Source organism: Cyanistes caeruleus, chromosome 6, assembly GCF_971803275.1.
Source record: "Cyanistes caeruleus chromosome 6, bCyaCae1.hap1.1, whole genome shotgun sequence".
Classification (NCBI taxonomy): Eukaryota; Metazoa; Chordata; class Aves; order Passeriformes; family Paridae; genus Cyanistes; species Cyanistes caeruleus.
Window position 1 is genome coordinate 41,088,158 of NC_141706.1, and position 19,440 is coordinate 41,107,597.

At 45.1% G+C, this 19,440-nt stretch overlaps 1 long non-coding RNA gene across 5 annotated transcripts; it reads left to right on the forward strand.

The window, feature by feature from the left end:
- Positions 1-2,067: 2,067 nt before the first annotated feature.
- On the forward strand, positions 2,068-12,890 carry LOC147652623 (uncharacterized). 5 transcript variants are annotated; one of them, XR_015288063.1, is made up of 5 exons: positions 2,176-2,739; positions 2,993-3,044; positions 3,198-3,275; positions 8,517-8,561; positions 11,452-11,629. It is a non-coding gene; the product is annotated as an uncharacterized LOC147652623 (long non-coding RNA). The 5 variants fall into 5 exon arrangements; XR_015288064.1 differs by lacking the exon at positions 2,993-3,044 and adding an exon at positions 12,390-12,890 and having other exon boundaries at positions 2,378-2,739; positions 11,452-11,539; XR_015288065.1 differs by lacking the exon at positions 2,993-3,044 and adding an exon at positions 12,397-12,890 and having other exon boundaries at positions 2,378-2,739; positions 11,452-11,539.
- Positions 12,891-19,440: the final 6,550 nt, after the last annotated feature.

A 19,440-nucleotide genomic window follows, 5' to 3' on the forward strand; every position in this document is an offset into this window, starting at 1 on the left:
AAAAAGACAGAAAAGAGGAAGAAAAAGAAAAAAAAATAAAAAATGCCTGGGGGTGAATAGAGAAGCAATAGAAAATCTGAATTCTTGCAAACAATGTATTTGTCGTGCTGAAAGAATAAGGGGAAGAAGAGGGAATCTCCCGAAAATAAGTAATACATAAAGAGATGCAAATAGATCTACAGGAAAGAGAGAGAAGTGAAAGGTTACAGATTAGAGATGGGACACCCAGCATTGCACTGTGTGGGGGAGAAGGAGAGAACTCTCTGATATTCTTAGCTTTCACTCTCACTCCTGCAACTCAAAATTAATCATCACTATGAGAAAACGATTGCTTTGTTTGGAGATGGAGAGATGATACCACCACTTGGAAGCTCCTACCCTCCCCCATTTTCTTAACTCTATTGTCATTACAACAAATGATGCAAAACCACTAAAAAATAAAACTCTTCTTCCACAGAACTATCGGAAATAATAAAATGCAATAGGTGTGATTTGAATTCTTGAAGGCTAGAGACCCCATTCTGTGTACTTGTGCCTACACAACTTAAAAGAGCAGCATCTGCTGTAGCTGACAAAGAAAATGATATATTATTTACCACTTGCAACTGGTTGTATACTGTAGGAAATCAAATAGCACATATGTAAAGTATTATTTTGTTTGCAATGTAAAAAAAAAATTAAAAAAAAAAAAAAAATCTGCTGTCAGTGTACCGAAAGGAGGAAAGAGACAGATCAGGTTGGAGGAAAGCACAATCTCGCCATGTCAGAGTTTGAGGTTGGCTAATAAGCATTAATTAGATAAGCGTGATGCATAATAATTCCTGAAAAGGGTAGCCTTGATGTATGTCTCTCCAGACTTAGTTTAAGCCAGCACTCGCTCCCAGAGCTCTCATTCAGGCTCGGTGTTGCAAATTATTGCCTAAGGAGTTCAGGTGCCACAGACTTTTCCCTCTATCTCTTACACCAGGCACAGGGGTAGTTGCTGAGCTGGTAATTTATTCACGTTTCCATACGCATGTTACCAGGGATCAGACTGTTTTTGTCAAGGAAAAAGATAAATCCAACCCAAAACCAAAATAAAATAATACCAATAAATGGCTAAAGTTGTCACAGATTGTATCAGGACTGCTAAGGCCCCAAATATGTCTTTACCTCTGCCTGCTCCTCAGCCAGAGAAACCCTTTTGTTCGCTGAGGCTGATCTTTGCACAGACAGGCTCGTTCGGCACTGAATTCGAGGCGGTGGTTTGTTTGTTTTTCTTTTTGTTGTTGCTTTATTGTTGGGGGGGTTGGGGTTTTTTTGGTGGTGATGGGTTTTTTGTGGTTTGATTGCTTTTTTTTTTTTTTGGGGGTGGGGGGTGGGGGGTGGGGGTTTAGCATACAGTATTTCTGTTATCTGATACTTGTTTCCGCCGTGGTTTATGTCAAATCCTCAAGCTAAGCTTTGAGGATTTTTTAAACATGCACATTTCTAGAATGGTGCGGTGTCTTAGCGTCGTTTCTTTAGCGTTTCTTAATTTAGAGTGTTTATGGGGGACGGGCGGTCTTTATGGAATTAAGGAGCTATTGTTATATTCTTAGTTGATGTTTGAGGTGATTAACTTTGCTCGCGTAGATCGTAGGAGAAGAAATCTGCTCATCAAGAAACATCCAATTACGACTTTAAGACTGCCTTCGCAAACATGTTTGAAGCATAATAAACAGTAACTCGAATTCTCAACGCGATATTTGGCCAATCAATTTTTGACATATTTTAGGTATCTTTCTTTTGTTACAGTAAAATATCACCCGTTATGTAGAATGTATTCTTACGAAAGGGTTTAAAAGAAACTGAACAAAAATATAATTTGATTTAAATGGCACAAAACTACTGTTTGGGGGAGTGACATTTTTTTTAATCTGATACTTGAAAAAAAAAAAAAAAAATAGTTTAACCGGGACGTCATTTTGCTCTTTATAACTTCTTCTGATGATTATTAAGATTTATGTCAGAAATTATGATTCAGGTACACACCCCCTCACCACTTGTGTTAATACGAGGTCTCAATCACCATGTATTCAGTATTCACTCAAGCAAAACTCCCACTGAACTCCGGTTACGTTTTGACTGAACTACATCAGAGTTTTGCTTAAGAAAGAACACTGAGCAAGACTCCCTTTATTAGCGACTTTATTCTTTAATTGTTGTATATTCCCTTATGGGTGGGAGATAAACAAACAAACAAACAAAAAAAAAGTCTGCATGTAGATAATCACCGCTCTTGCACTTAATTGTGTGATCTCGAATAATACACCCGCCCGGGAAAGTATGTGCGCGTATATCTTACGCCACTACAAATTCAGCGATTGGCAATAAATATGTATACATACATATAGACACACACAGACTGCAGAGGTGTCTATCCATTGCACTAGTGTCTGTGGCAGCTTCTCTGCTTTTCTGTGCATTGTTTTTAATACTCACCCCCCACCCCCCCCTCCGCCCCGTAGTGAAGGTGCCTGGGTAAATGGGTCAAAAACTGGTGGGCAACTGGGTTAGGAAGAGGTGAAGGTGAAGATCAATAGAGGTTTTAGGGCTGGCTGTATCTGTTGTGCTGGGTTTGTGTGACTGTGCCCAGAGGGCGGAGTTCCTGCACATTCCTACCTCACCGGAGAACCTGCCCTCAACTCCACTTCAGCTACTCCAGAGAGATGGGACCCTCCAGAAGAAACCTGCCCAGCAATCCTTCCCGCCAGAAGGGTAGGTGCACTTCAAGAAAATCTTCCCTACCTCTTATCCCCACAGGCAGATCCATGTGATACGAATGAATAGAGATGACAGACTTCTGTCTAAACGTACAGTTTCCCCGTGCCCCACGATAAGCAGATCGCCCGTGCAACCGAAGCACAGTTTCAAAGCACCAGTTACACCAAAACTGCGTGTGCCTAATGTCAGGATTTTCGCTCTGTCTCTTCTTTTTTTTTTTTTTTTCTTTTCGGTCTCTTCCTCAAAGTGTTTCCTCCCCCGGCCTTCCCCCTCCCCCTCGGGCTCTTTCGTTTCAATCGGTAAGTTGGAAGTTTCTTCGCCGGTTTAGCAGTTCTTGTGGTTAATCTGTAGATATTTTAGCTTGTTTTGTTAACGTGCTCTTTGTTTGCCTGTTTGCCACCAATGTCAGAGAAAGTCACACGGGTGCAATGTTGTGTTTGCCTTTTTTTAAGATGCCAGGAGAAACTGCCTCTACCTGCAAGAAAGGCGCACGATGGCACTTGGGGATAGGAGTCCACCGACGGCACCGGGTGAGTGCGGATTTTGCTCCTCTTTTACACTCAGGAATCAAATAACTTCACGCGCGATTTTTTTCCGCTGGTACCAAAAAGGGAGAGAGCGCCATTCCCGCAGATCCCTGAGCGTGCTCTGCCTTTTTGGTCACAGTACAGAAATATTACGGGGGCTAGGCAAAATTCCCCTCCACCACTCATGTCGGGAGGAAATTTGGTCCTTTATCCATCTCTGCTATATGAAAGACGATTTTAGCATGGCGAGTATAGGCGGATTCTGTAATGAATTATTTCTAAAAATTCTGAGCTTGTCATATGAGAAAAAGCTACAGGCTTATCGCACCTTTCGGGGTTGTGTAAAGAGTGCTAATATCCCTAAATTTCCAGGAAAGCGACTAAATGCCAAAATTTGGGGAGATCGAGGAAAGAGACCTTGCAAAGAGCTAGGTTTTGGTTTGACTGCTCCAGTGGAGAAAATGCGCCCTTAAAAGGGATCACGGGCAACGTTCATGTCCATGAGAGAGCTCCAGGCACTCTCTCTTTGTCTTCCCACTCCCCAAATTCCATGACTGCGTTCTGTGGACTCGGAGATTTACGTGCCAAAATCTCGGAATAGGGGCGGAAGTTTAAACGAGGGATAAAACCGATGTGCTCAGTGTGCTCATCCTTGCGGGTGGGGGCAGGCGCGCTGGTGCGTGGGCAGGACCCGGGATGGGGCCCTCCGTGGACCGACTTGTTCTTCATCTGCTGTCCCGATGTGGCGGAGGGCAAGAGCCACGGCTGGTGTCCCAGCCGGCGGATGACTTTGACCCCGTGAAAATAATGAATTTTTTTAACACACAGCGAGTTGAGTTTTCCGTGCCGCTGTGCTCGGGACACCTGAGCGCGGGGGGCAGCGGCACTGAGCCTCTTTGGCACGGCAGGACCCGACGGCGGTGCAGGGAGACGAGCGCTCGCACACGCTCAGCGCACGCCGCCGGGGACTTGTGACAGATCCGCCGGCGTTGCTGTGTGCCCGCTGCAATCCCCGGCCGGGGACGGCCCCGTGGGTGCCGCGGGACAGCGCTGCAGCCGCCCACGCCCCGCGCTGCGGGGAGCTGCACCCGCGCTCGGGTATCTCCGGGACGGCAGGGAGCGGCGCCGGGCCCCGGCTGCTTCCCGGCGCCGGCAGCCGCCGTGCCCGACACGCGTGTCCGCGGGGCCAGGCGGCGCTGGAGCTGCGCCTCCCGCGGGCTGGGGGCGCTCTTGGCCCGCGGGAGAGCGGCCCCGGCTGGCGGCGGGCACCGGCCGAGCCGAGCCCGGCCAAGCGCGGCGCCCGCCCGGGGCCTCTCCCCGGGGCCTCTCCCCGGCCCGCCGCAAAACGGCGGCTCGCAGGCGGCGTTTGTACTCGCAGGGTACACCCGAGCCCGTGCCGCCTCCCTCCCCTCAGACAGGAGGAAAGATCCGGAGTGTCCTCCTCCGTGCAGACTTTGCGTTGCGTTCTTCTAGCTGCCGACAGGCAGATGTTGCCCCAGGGAAAGGCGTTCAAAGTCCTCTTCCCGAGATACAGTCCAGATCTAGTCCAGATGCTCCGATCCGGGAATGGGATTGTTAAACTCACCTCTCGCTCCGATAGTGCAAAACAAATCAGAGAAAACCTGGAACACAAAAATAAAGACAATAATTAAACTGCCAAAATCAACAAATAACCAAAGCAACTACCAGCAACCTCCCCTCCTCCCCCTCTCCAATACCGTGTAACAGAATACAGTATCAGGCTAGCGAATTAGACTCAAAGCGAGCGGATTTGCTCCTCTCAGTCGAGGAAATGAATGCAAAGTCCATTTGAAAGAATTATCTCTAGGGAGTCCTCCAAGTGTATTTGGGGTTATCCGTGATTTGAGAGGAAAGACTAAACGAGAGGGGGTCTGAGAAAAGCCTGCCATTGTCACCCTACCCTAAGGTGAGTAAAGCATCCCTGTAAAGCTAGCTGCAAAGAACTGCTTAACCTAAGCCCGAGAGGTGAAACCTCTCCTCACCCGGAGCCGCCTGACCAGGGAGCCTGAATTTCGAACTACAAAGGCGGCACGAAGCCTGGGCTCTCTTGGGTAGATTTTTTTTCCCGCGGTGGGGAATTCAGAGTTCTTTACGAATGGTTTCGCAGGGGCATCTTTTACAGGAAAGTAGGAACACGTGAAAGGAGCTCTTCCCCTTCGGGGCGCTCCCGGCAGCTCTCTCTTGACGGTGGTGGAGGACCAGGGTTTGCAGCGGCCGGCCCGCGGGGGAGACCTCGCCGAGATCCCTGTTAACTTGGAGGCCCTCCAAGCTAAGAGTTTGCCCTGCACTGTTCGCTAGTGGAAGGAAGAGAACCCCTCTCCGTCGCCTCTCGATCCCACACCACCATCATGCTTGCTTTTGCTCAAAAATTATCTCATGACAAGTATTTAATATTAGCTAGTCTGCTAAGTTAATTGTATCCAAGAGGAGACACATACCTGCCAAGAAATCTGACCGAAGCCTGGCTATAGAGTAAAAAAGAGGAACCCTTTCTCAGCCTCAAAACAAAACCAGGGAAAAAAAATAAAAAAAAAAAAAAAAGGAGAAAAAGTTGTATTCTAATATATATATAAAAAAATATGCATAATCTCAATGTGAAGCGTGGCATGCCCTAAAAGGATTCAATGCTTTTATAAATTAAATACGGGTAATATTCACTGGTTACCAAACTGTTCTTTTGAATCAAAAATCTTGGTGATGTTGCACTTTAAGTTGCATATAAAATCTTTTTATGATGCTTGCAAGCCCAAACATACTTTCATTCCCATACCAGTGTATTTTCTAACGGGGATGGTGGCTCCTATTAGACTTTGCACTAGACCCTGAACAAAACAAAGCTTTTTTAGATTATTAGAGGGGTCTATGGCGGGGTATGGCTAAGCACATCACATAATCATTTCTATATTTAATGCTGCGGCTCACAGATAACACGCTGGTGATAAGTAAATCTCCTTTAAGATTTCTGAGTTGCACTTCTGATGCGAGTGCATCTAGAGGACTCTAAATGCAGTCTAGATTGTGTACCACACTCACAGTGGTACAAAATGGCAAGGGTATTTTTATTGGCATGTAGTATACACACACTCACATGGGTTTATGAGAAAACAGATGAGTATTCTGCAAATAAAAATGGCATTGTTGTTTCATCAATGAACTTTTCCCTCTATATTTGTCTTTCTATAGCTATACATATACACGTGTACACACGTGTGTGTATATGCATGTATACGTTTGCCCGATCTTTTCTGACTGTGAAGGTGTCATCTAGCATTCATCAGAAAAGGCAGCTCTTTTCTTGCTTGCTTGTTTATTCTGTTTGAGCAAAGTTGTTTGTTTTGCTGGGAAGCGTAAGTTGCCTTTAGTTATGTCATCACTATCATTTGTATTTAGGAAGAAGGGTAGGACTTATTACCTTTATTTTTATTACTAAATCAGTGAAGGTAAAAGTACTAATAATTAAATACAGATCTCTGATTGCAGGTTGGAACAGCAAAATCGATTGTCTCTTCATCAATAAGACAAGTGTTGAGTAGCTTGCTATTGATTAGTATGTTTATTTATGCAGATCTTTAGGTATTTGCTTACATATTTCGGGTTCTTTGTCTGCTAATTATTATACCAGATTGGTTTGAAAGAAAGAGCTTAGACTGGGAAACACACTTGACAGAACCATTCTTAGCTAACCTGATAGTGGATTATTGCAATCCAATAAGTTTAACAAATTACTTATACGTGCTTGCCTTTCGAGCAATTAGGAAACCGTTTCAGGTTAAAATCCCTTGTCGCATTCGGGGTCCGTTCATTTAAATAAAAGGGCATTATGTTTAGATATTTTCAAAATGAAAAATGTGTTTCTGGATCCGCAGAGGCTGAACAAGAGTTGATGTGTGCTTCGCCTTCCGGGCCCTTAGCTTCCTTTGTAAGTGTAAAACACCTTCCCAGCAACACAGTGGCCCCTGGGGTTCCCTCATAGACGGAATGTAAGGAGGCGATCTGAATATCGAAATCAGGAATCGATATATTAAAAGAAAAAAGCCTACCAAACCAAACCAAACAAAACAGAGGGATCGGCATTTAAATATCAGAGTGCCCAAAGCAGGCGGTATTTTGTGTTGCTTTTTTGGCATAATGATTTAATCGGTCCAAAAGGAATCGCCCCAGCCAGCCAGTCTATTTTCCAGCCATCCCCTCTCAGGACCCCAGAAGGCTGACATTTTGGTCGATTTATTTTATTTTTTTTTTTGAACACGCTTTTCCAGCCGACACCCGCATTTTCTTTCGCAGCCGTTCCGGGGAGGGCTCTGCTTTATCAGTATCATCCCCGGAGCGCTTCGACTGTGCCGACACGGGCACCTGTGCGGCGGGGAGCGAGCTGGGGAGCAGGGGAGCGGCGGGGGCCGCTGTGAGAGCCAGGGGCACGGAGGGAAGGCAGCTCCGAGGCCGGCGCTGCCCCGCGGGGGAGCCGGAGCCTCGGGCTGCGGAGCGGGACCCGCCAGCGGTGCTGGGCAAGTGTGGAGCCCTTCCGCACTTACCCTCCTCTCCTTTGCTTTCGGCAAGTTTTGGCGAGGGGGAGGGGGGGGAGGATTTTTTTTTTTTTTTCCTTTCTTTTACCTCCAGGAACCGCTGCTTTACAACCTGTAGAGATAAGACAGCCTCGCATCAGATGATCACAGAGATAAGTAATCTCTCCCCTCGGCCAGTGGTATAGCTGACCGTATGCTCTTGAATCTTAGAGCGCTAAGTCTTTCCTGTGAATGAACGAGAAAACACTCGACAGGTCGTGAATAATCGTTTTAATGAGTGTGTAAAAGCGTGCGACGGGGTGCACGGAGCTGTCGGGTTAAACAAACAACTTGTACCCTGACGAAATCCGATTGTTAAAGTGCAAAGTGGTGTCAGTCCAATTTCCATCCCAGTTCTAAAAACCACAGATCTAAGTCGCGGGAGTCCAATTTTCCCCATTAAGAAAAATAACAATATTTTCTGAACGTAAGTGCGATCGTCCCTAATGTTAGCCTTTGGCGAAAAAAGACCAGTTGCATATCAGAGGTACCGAAGCTATTTTTATTAATTTTTGTTATTTTTAAAGACGATAGTTAAAAAGTGTGTATTTGACATTTTCTTAGATATTATCAGATCAATGCGGTAAATATTTTCCTTTTTTGTGTGTCCGTCGCCTCCCTCTCCGTATGTTTTTTTTTTTTTTTTTTTTTTTTTTCACAGATCACTGGAGGCAAACATCGAATTAATTGGATCTCAATGACTGAGGTTGGTAACTTTGTATTGAACTAAGGTTATCTCTGTCACAGTGTTCAGGTGTTAACAAGACATTTTAGGAGTTTCTAGAAAAGGTAAATCCAGACAATACATACGATAAAATTAAAAGGGTCCTACAATATTGTATACTCCAAATCCAAGTTATACTACCCCTGTGTAAGGAGATAACACTCTATGGGTCTGTAATAATCTATCTAGAGGTTATAAATTCGAAAAAAAAAAAAAAAAAGGAGGGTTTTTATTTCCCCCCCCCAAGCCTGACATCGGAATAGCCATGTCTATTTCCTGTACAACTAGAGGGCCTTCCTTGCACTATTTTGTAAACGTAAATACCACTCTTCTAAGCCCAGTGATTATTTTTTCAAGGTTAGTAATGACGCATATTCCTAATGTTTATTGTTGCTAAAGACTTTCAGACCGACTGCAGGTCTGGCACTTTCTATGAAGAGTCATTTTCAGATGTGTCCTCCTTTTTTTTTTTTTTTGAAAGTACCGGCTTGAGCAAAGTGAGGTGAGGCAAGGCAACCCCAGCTGGAAACCAATGCTTTTTAAAGTTTCTCTGCTCTTCCTATTAATACTCGATTTTTTTCAAAAATAATACGACACTGGAAAATGAACAATATGAGAAGATGTATTACTAGGGTCTAGATATGATGGGGACCCAATGCAGTGGCATGAATGTGAAATTTACTTTTGATACTTGTGGAAGTCGAATCTGGCCATTCATGAACTAGATAGGAGTGTCCATGTGGCTTTGGTCTCAAACTGATTTCCAGCGTTCATAGCATTTTGAGGTAAAAGATAGTTTTTGGGCTTGGTTTGGGGTTGAGTGGGGGTTATTTTGGTTTGGTTTTGAATATTTTTGTGGGGTTTTTTTTGTTGTTTATTTGGTTGTGGCTTTTTTCCCTTCTTTTTTGGTTGGTTGGTTTTGGGTTTTTTTTTGGTTTTTTTTTCTCCTCACAAAGCCAGTTTTGTGCTGTGCTTTAGAAACGATGTAGGCATTGAGAACAGATATCGGCGAATTTCGTGCTCCCAAGCACGGCAGAAACGTCTTTGTATACCTTCCTCTGAAACTGGCGATAGAAAGCCAAGAAAGAAAGAAGTAAAGAGAGGGAGAGAGGGGAAGAAGGGGAAAAAAGACAATTCAGCCCCGCTGGATTAGGTAGCAGATCTATAACTAATGAACCATACAATCATGTAACAGTATTTAACAAGCATCTGACGAATTTTCTGGGCATTTTCAAACATGGCTTTGTTCAGACTATATGACTTGAAACACATCATAACTGGGACCAGTGTGAACGCTGGAGACTCAAAACCAAAATGTTCCCACCGTTTTCCTTAACTCCCTAAGTGAGAAGAAAAGGGGCATAGGCTCAGTCCCACGGAGGCAAGAGAGAGGAGAACGAAAGACAAAGCACAAGAACATATGCCTCCGGAGCACAACAGCACAGAGGTCTGCACCCTGAGAACTAGGGAACATTTCTCATTCCCCTGAAAGACGAATGCCTTCCTCCTGCAACTGCGATTTCCTTCGCCACAAAACCGTGCATTAAATGGGCATGGTGGACAGTCAGGACCTATCAGTTTCCCGCTGTAGTTCTGCTAATAAATAAAATTCTAAATGTTCAAAACACTCTATCTGTCACATTCACAAGATAGGTACTGTAAATTCCTGTTGAAAATATACAAACAGAGATCCAAGAGGTTGCCTCTGTTTTTGTATCTCTCTCTCACAAGAAATGCACTATCAAAACATTAATTATATTTGAAAGGGAACAGATTATTTGTTTGAGAAAGAATTACATTCTTGAATTTATATTCCACGCAGACCTCTCCTCCTGTCTGCTGAGAGGGTTGAACTGTAAATCTGTCTCAAACTATTTACCCCTAAAATATAAGTAGGTGTGTCACATTAGAGGAGCAGAGAGATGGGAGATAATCTGTAGGTGCTTTTAGACACCTCTGTGGGATGGGTCGTTAGGGAATGTCGAAATGAACACGAAATTGCAAATCTAACATGTGAAGAGCATACACGCTTATTCTTTGACAATGAAAATACAAACGTACATAGACATGTAGAGTTGAACCTAGTTAGTTATTAAACACGATGACTCACGGGAGTTTGGGCCCGCAGTTCCTTTTTGTTTAGTTGGTTTTGCTTTGGGGGTTTTATTTTTCGTTTGTTTGCTGTTTTTTTTTTTTGTTGTTGTTGTTTTGTTTTGTTTGGGTTTTTTGCTTGTTTAGGTTTTTTTAATGCTCTCATGAACATCTTGTGGTAGCCGATAGTTGAAAAGCTGTGTGGTGAGTCATCACTTAAGTAATGAGAAATCTCTTAAAGATTGCACCTTCTTTCACGTTTTTAAAAACACTAACAAAAGGGTTAAATAGGTGCCCTCATACCTTTACCTTTCTTCCGAGAAAAATAGCGATTTAGTGGGATTTTATTAGGAGCTCCTGAAAAACTCTCCTCGATGTCTGCTTTTTGCACTCTCCTCTAAGAAGACCTTCAGCATTCCCTAACCTACCTTCAGACCCCGTTAGCTATCCCAGCAGCATCGCCCTCCCGCACTGCAAGAGTTTTGGCAGCAACTGATGCGAACGGTCCGCTCAGAAAGTTTTGTGGTGCTACCAAACACCAAAATTTGGTGAAATTGGGGAAATTCGTCACTCACTCGGTGCCCTTAGCTAGGGACCCGGGGAAACTGCGTTAGCACCAGGTCCTGCAGAGCTGAGCCCTTTTCTCTATTCCTGTGTTTCTTGAGCCTTGGGAAACCCAAGCCATGGGGCCTGAAGGGCGGTCGCAGGGAGCAAGGGAAGGTGGGGGTGGGCGGACTTTTCTGCCTTGGATGTGCCTGGGATGTGCTCTCTCCCTGATTAGGTATCTGTGGAGGAAGAAGGTGACGTGACGAGAAAAGCCTGACAGCCAAAGTGGGAACTGTCCGGGAGAAGGATCCGTGATGAATGAGGTCTGCGAAGTCAGGATGCACAAGCAGCCCAGGACAGTGTGCTGGCATCAAATGCCGGTTTTTGTTCGCTAGAACCATAAAGAAAAACGGGGGGTGGGGGGGTGTGTGTGTGAAGATGAGGTGGGGGAGGGGGATTCTGGGGAGGGGGTCAATGAGGAGTGGGAATGAGAGGTCGGAGAAATTAGTGGCTGTAATGTTAGCATGAGTTCATCGTCTCCTCGGGAGCAGGAGAAGCTGCGTTTGTTAAATGGGCTAGAGCCCTGACGGGAGGCAGCGCCACCGGAGCGCTCCGAGATTCGGCTGTGAAAGGTGGATCCCGACCGGCTCGAGGGACAGGACTTTACAAAATAACCTGTCCCAAAATCTTCCAGGCATGTGTCCGAGATTAAGTCAGGCTTTTCGATAATCGCCGACTACATGGCAGAGAATAAGTTCTGCCCCGGGGTAAGGGATAGGATGGGAAAGGCAGTTGCGAAGTTGGAGAAACATTACTGCATAAACTAAAATCCTGCTCAAATTGCAAACATTATTTCATTCCTGGAGTAATTTCGTGCAGAACTGGAGCTTCTTCCTCGGGTTAGGCGGGAAGGGCTGTCGTGGACAAGCCTGTAACTTCTTGAACTGTTTTTGACCGCGCACTGTATTGCCATAATGCCAATAAACGCTTTAAACGCGTCCTGCTGGCGGCCATCAAACGCTCCGGCCCCTCAGACCAGGCATAAACGAGATCCGGCCCGGTTCGGGACTGCTGGCTCCCTCCCTACCTTGGGCTGCTCTCGGTGCTCTGGGAAGATGTGGCTGGGTGGGCCGGGGTCTCTTACACTGACCTCTGGCTTTTCTTTCCTCGGAGGGGCCAGGCTCGCAGGGGTCGCAGAGGCGAGGGCTCGCTTGGTGTCAGCGGGCTCAGGATCTCGGGACTCGGAGTTTAGCCGGAGCCAACCCTGCCTGATCTGTGCCGGATTTAGTGTTTGCCTACGAGGGGACACAACTCTCCCGGGCACGGATTCTCTGGTGGGTAGCACGGCCCATATCGCTCACCCTTTCAGTGAATGCCAGCAGATGGATGCAATTAAACCTCGGCGGTGCTCCCTGGCCGGACACCGACCCAGGGTGTGAGAGGCCTGGCCGTTCTGCAGTGCCTATGGGCTGCTGCTCACCGCCGACGGCTGGGACAGGGTGGAGGAACGAATCGTGGGTGCTCCCAAATTCCCCGTGGCACGGCAGGACCCCAAAAGGCTCATGAGAGAAAAAAAATGGGGAAAAAAAAAAAAAAAAAAGCACTACACACGTATTGGGAAAATTCAAATATCTGTGTAATGTTATTAAAAATAATAAAATCCCAGAAAAACAAGGGCTCTCTTTTAAAGGAAATCTGAGGAGCGCAGCGAGCTAAGTGAAAGCTCTGTTTTCAAGGCAGGGCAGGATTAGTTCCCTGCACATAATAGCCAGTGTGTAGGAATTGCAAATGAACATCACCAGCAGTGCTGGAGTTACCCTCCTTAAATTAATATCGAGCTGGCTTCCCTGCACAACGTGCAAATAAAACACATATTTATATTTTCCCCTAGTTTAACCCAAGAAACTCCTTTCCCGGGGTAGCCAGTCAGCAGTGGAGGAATTTGGGGTAACGCCCCCCCCCCCCCTCCCCCCGACCTGTTTTGCGGGTTAGAAAACCCATGAGCAAGGCAGCCCCAAAGCCCCGAGCGGCAGCCGCAGCCCGCACAGACAGGGCTGAGCGCGCTGGGGGCTCGGCGGCTCCGCTGCTGACACGGCCCTGCCCGGGGGGAGCCCTGCCCTGCCCGGGGGGAGCCCTGCCCTGCCCTGCCCGGGGGAGCCCTGCCCGGCCCGGGGGGAGCCCTGCCCTGCCCTGCCCGGGGGGAGCCCTGCCCTGCCCTGCCCGGGGGGAGCCCTGCCCGGCCCGGCCCGGGGGGAGCCCTGCCCTGCCCTGCCCTGCCCGGGGGAGCCCTGCCCGGCCCGGCCCGGGGGGAGCCCTGCCCTGCCCTGCCCGGGGGGAGCCCTGCCCGGCCCGGGGGGAGCCCTGCCCTGCCCTGCCTGGGGGGAGCCCTGCCCTGCCCTGCCCGGGGGGAGCCCTGCCCTGCCCGGGGGGAGCCCTGCCCGGCCCGGGGGGAGCCCTGCCCGGCCCGGGGGGAGCCCTGCCCTGCCCTGCCCGGGGGGAGCCCTGCCCTGCCCGGGGGGAGCCCTGCCCGGCCCGGGGCTCTCCCTGCCCTGCCCTGCCCTGCCCGGGGCTCTCCCTGCCCGGCCCGGGGCTCTCCCTGCCCGGCCCGGCCCGGGGCTCTCCCTGCCCTGCCCGGGGCTCTCCCTGCCCTGCCCGGGGCTCTCCCTGCCCTGCCCGGGGCTCGCCCCGCTCAGCGGGGACCCCCCGGCCGCGCTCCCAGCTCCAGCCCCGGGGCCGGCTGAAGCCGTTCCTCCCTCCCGTCATCAGGCGTGCGAAAGGGGAAGGTAATGCATCCGAGCTCCCGCCGTAAAGACGGGAGAGAGAGAACGCCGTGAGCGCCAGGGCTCTTTCAGACACTTCAGAAATTAATGGGGGAGGGGAAGGGGCTAGAAAGGAGAGATGCATTGGAAACGGTAAAATAAAAACATGATGTGAAGATATATTTACTGTCAGCTCAGAGCCAAAACATTTATGCTCCCACGCCTTTTTTTTTCTTTTTTTTTCTTTTTTTTTTTTTTTTTAGCAAATCGGAACTTAAGTGATGCATTTTAATTATTTTAGGAAAATAAGCAAGAAGGCTCTTTTTCAGAGTCTAAATAAATAGCAGAGTGTTTTGTGCTGATGATGTCCCTGGCTCATGATGGCCTCATCTATCCAGCCACTACTGTGAGCTCTAAAAATCTGGGAAGAATGTGGTGTTACTGGCAATTTCTGAAAGGAACTATCTATTATTTTTAGGGTTTTCTGAAACTGAAAATGCAAAGAATTTTCTGATCATCTGAGAGGTGAAAAAGGACCAATATTTTCCTAAAGATTCAGCTCGGTATTGTTTAGGCCTTATGAGAAAATCAATTTTCCTTTTTTTTCAAATAGTTTTTTCAACTCCTTGCAAGTAGTGGGAAAAAGGTACACATTGTCCTAAGAGAGAAGGCATTGGATGCCTTGCAGTCTCTGAGATCAGTTCAGTGATTTCTTTTTCTCCCCACTCCCCTGTCTCTCACCAATCCCCAACTTTGATCTAAACCCTGACAACTTTCTTCCTTCATACAATGTGTCCCTAATCCTCAAGAGATTGCACAGACCTTCCTAAAGGAGAGTGATACTCAGAAGAGCCACTTTTTATTTTGGGGAGAAGGGAGGAGGATAACCCTACTTCACCTAGATGTAGTCCCTGTTTGAGTGTAATTGGAAAAAAATTCAAACCCCAAAACCCACCCCCCAAATCCTAAACAAAAAACCAAGCACAAAACAAACCCTAAGGCAAGTGAGAACACAGTAAAAGAGAGCATCTTTATGTTAACATTTAGAGAAAATAATGAATCAGTGTAGTAGAAATGTAGGGAGCATCAAACAGCACACACACAAGCAGCAGAAAATATTAGTCATAATCTTCGTGGTTAAAAAGAATCAAATCAATGATGGGTTTCAGTTCCCTGCAGAAACACCTAAAATATTTATGACCAGCAGGGCTTATTCCACAGTTTTCTTTTCAAACATAATATCTTTTCTCATCTTTAGTAAAGATTTTCATAATGTTTCTCTTGCTCCTGTCCTCTACACTGACTTCCATTTAGAGTAAATTCTGTCACTCAAACATAACATCCTGTTCCTGTCAGCTCAAATGAACTCAGTGAAAAGTTCAGAGTACCTACAGGCAAACTCCTTTCTTTCTCTTCATGGTTTGTTTGTATTGCATTTTCAAGATTCATCTATGGAAAGCCCAGAGTTGTGACTCTGGAGTCTGTGCCATCAGTCTGAGTGGTGCAGAAGTTGGAAAAAAATGGTAGGGGCTGGAAAAGACACATGATTTTTGGTTCCTGATTCAACCAGAACAGCAGCTTCAGCAGCAACAACGTTAAAACTCTGTTAAGGAAAAAAAGACAGAAGGAGGAAGAAAGCAAGCCCAAGAGCGGAGAAAGAAAGCAAGGAGAAACGATTTGCAGAACTGAATGTTACTGCTGATTCCAGCCTACATGATTCCTGCCCCAAAGATGGAGCAGACCACAGCTTGCAGTACCCAGAAAGGTGACAATGTAGGTCTTTGGGTGTCTGATCAGTCTGTTTTGCAGCAAGTGAACACACCTCTGTTAATGTCTCTAAGAGTTTTTTGGCACGTGCCTCTACAAGCAAAGCAGAAAAGTGCTCTCTGACTTGTTTTCATAGAGACCCTAAGCATATCCAGATTTTCTCTATAAAATTCCACCATGATCCCTATTGAAACTATGAAATAGTGTTGTTGGTTTACAGGAAGAAACTTGAGCATCAGGACTTGTGTAAACAGGTGTGTACAAGTAAGCACGTGTGAAACCTAGCTGCCTTATTCGATCCAAAGAACCACCTCACTCTCCCTTCTGTTGTGCTGTCTCTACAACACAATAGAATTCCTGACACATCCTGTGTCAGGAATTTTCTGGAATGTTCTGCTAGAGTCCATTGAATCTTTGCCTTCTTGCCTGATGACCCTGAAATATCACTGGAAGAAACAGACTAACAATAAAAAGCCGTAAAAAACTAGGTTTAAATGTACTTGAAATGTTCCTGATTGATGGAAACAGGTGGAAAAGATTTTTGAGATAATTTACATAAATGTTGGAAGCCCCATGGATCTAATCATTCAATGCCAAGTTTGCAAAAACCCCCCAGAGGTTAATGTAATCTGAGCAATGTCCTTTTATTGAAAGGAAATACATGAGCTAACATCTTTCTTCTGTACATTTTTAGAATTGATACTTTCACAAAAACATAAGCCAATTTATACACTATCTTGGTATGCTCACTTAAAATATCAAATATTTCAGATTTTTTTGGTGGAGCTGAAGCTGAAAAAGAAGTATCAAAACCAGTGTTGACAATGCTGAACAATGTTGACTTACAGTGTTACCATTACACTTCAGAAATGACAGAGTACTGCCAAGAAAAGGAGTTTTTCAATCTCCCTTCAAGTCTATTGATCGGGAGTGACTTTGAAACTTCCTTCCTTCCTTCAAATTCATTCACTACTATTGCAAATCTGCTTGAGGTCTGGAGGAGCTAAAAAATCTCACAATTAATTAATTAATTAGTAATGAACTGGTAGGAACCGTATAAATTACTGAAGTCACAAGACAAAAAGATCTATTCTTTTTCTTTTTAAGATGTTGATCTAGTATTGAAATACCACCAAAAGCATGGCTCTATTTGCTTGTACCTATTTTCATGAAAATAATCCTTGAGTCTGGATGTATGCTTTTGGGTTTTATTTATTAGGGATGGGAATTCTATTACTGGTTTTGGTTATTTGCTCATTGATAACAATGAGTCTTCTGGGGCAGTTTTTGCAAGATACTTGAAGTCAGCGCCTTGTAGGAATTTCAGATATTCTCTGGATAGATTATGTGTGGGAACCAGTTTTATGTACTGATTAAGAAGTACACTTAAATAACTTGGCCAACGATTTAGAGAATGTTCTGTATAACTGTACATTTTTCCATAAGTGGGACCATCCTCCATGCCATGTAGAGACTTGAGTTCCACACATGTGGAACTGCAGTGTGGAACGGGAAGCCTGACATAAGAATCTGTGACACTCCTGTACACAGAAAGAGGAAGGAAATCTGCTCCTGACGTGTGGCAGTCCTTTAAGAGATATACCTTTTGAGGATGAGGAAGATGATCCTGTTTTACTGCTCTGCACTGAAGTCAAGATAGTGCTATTAGCATGTGGGTTCCATGCCAAACCTGATCTCAGTTTTGCTTTTCTGCTCTGCTGGTGCAAAGTAAGTTCCTCTGCTCTGAGACTGAATGTGAAGAAGCTGCCATGTTGAGGCCAATTCTCTTGGAACATGGGCCTGAATTAACTTTCAGAGCTATTTCAGAAGCCGTGTGTCAGGCTAGAGTTACCAATGCTGAGTTTTACCAGTGCTTTTCTTCATGAAAAAAATTAGGAAAGATTACGAAAGGACACTTGGAATACTTTAAGTCCAGAATACTGCAGAATGTTGCAGCCTAGAAAGCCAACAATTTCAAAGCTTCTAAAGCAGAAAGAAGAGGCTGAGTGAAGTGATGCTGCCCCTCTACTCTACTTTGGTGAGACCTTGAGTACTGCGTCCATCTCTGGGGTCCCCAGTCCAGGAAAGACATTGACTTCCAGGAGCAGGTTCAGAGGAGGGCCAGCAAAATGATTAGAGGGATGAGCACCTCTCCTATGAGGAAAGACTGAGAGAATTTTTTTTTCAGCCTGGAAAGAGAAGAGTTCAGGGTGACCTAATTGCAGCTTTCCAGTACCTGACCCTTCTTGTACCCTACAAGAAAACAGGACAGGGAGTTTTCACATGAGCATGAAGTGACAGAACAAGGGGAAATGGCTTCAGACTGAAAGAGATTAGGACCCCTTTGATGATTCTGTGAAGTCCTAAACAATATTCTGTTGCAATGAATTACTGTAGAAAGATAGTGTGTCTTAAAAACAAGACAACAAAGGGGAATTCACTATTGCTGATCTTTTAAATAGGGACCAGAGACCATAGCATGGTAACTCTACTGAGGAATCCCCAGATGTGCAGGAGACAGCATTTGCTTTTATTTCAGGTTTTCATATTTCACATGATTAGTTCACATGGTGAACTTCTCTTCTGGATCTGTAAGTATCTAATATATTTACCTGCAATCCATCTATGAGTGCTCTAACTCAAATAAGATTTGTCACTCCAAATCCACTCCAACTCCAGTGGTAGGTTGAAGGTTCACACTTAAAAGTAGAAAACTAAAGGCCTGATATCTCATTCTAAGAGTTATTTTCAAGTGTGCAAAATACTATCGGCTAAATGGACAAAGAAGCATCTCTGCCCAGGACTTGTATGAAGGTGGCTGGGATGGTCTGCTTTAGGCTGCTGCATATTTTAGACACTAAACTAGGAGATGAAGCTTCCAATTTAATAAAAAGTGATTTGGAAGTTGCTAAGCAACTTCTATAAATCTTGCTTTTTAAGAAGTCCATTTGTTTGTTTAATTTCAAGGAAAGGTTGCATGTTATTATCTGAGTTGCATAAATCAAAAGAGAAATGCAAAAAGGAAATGTAATAGGACATTTGCTTTCTGTCTTTTGCAATTAAAACCCTTTTAATTGTCTTGTGGGGTTTCATCAAGTATTCAACAAATGCTATTAATATATAAAGCTTCAACAGTTTATTGACTATGCAAGAACCAGAAGAAAAAAATTAAACAGGTTTGTCGTATGGTATGTGTTTATCTTAACCTTTTTTCTTCAAAAATCTTATCTACTAAGTACTTTTATCAGACACTAATTATACTCCCTCTGAAAAGAATTTCTCCAACACCCTTCAGTGCCTACACCCTTTAATCATATCTCATTACATCTACCTAATCCATCTCTTTCTCGCATTGCCAGGGCTCATTAATAGTTTTAAAAGCCAGTCCTGGATATTATCTTTCCTTTCTATAGAAATATAAATAATACCAATGCTGTTTTATTCCTTGATTTCATAGCCATTTGTAATTGGATCAAAATTTATTTAAGAATATAGAGATTTCCTCTGAAAATAACTTTAAAATATGTGATAGAACAGCAGTAGACTCTTGTAAGTCTTTTCCCAAATCGTTGTTTTTATAAGTTATTTTAACAGTGGATCAATGACCACTTTGAAAGGAAGTGATTCTTGACTAGAATTTAGTAGATACTGTGCTTCATGGATATTTTGTAGGTGAGACATGTATCACCTTGTAAACA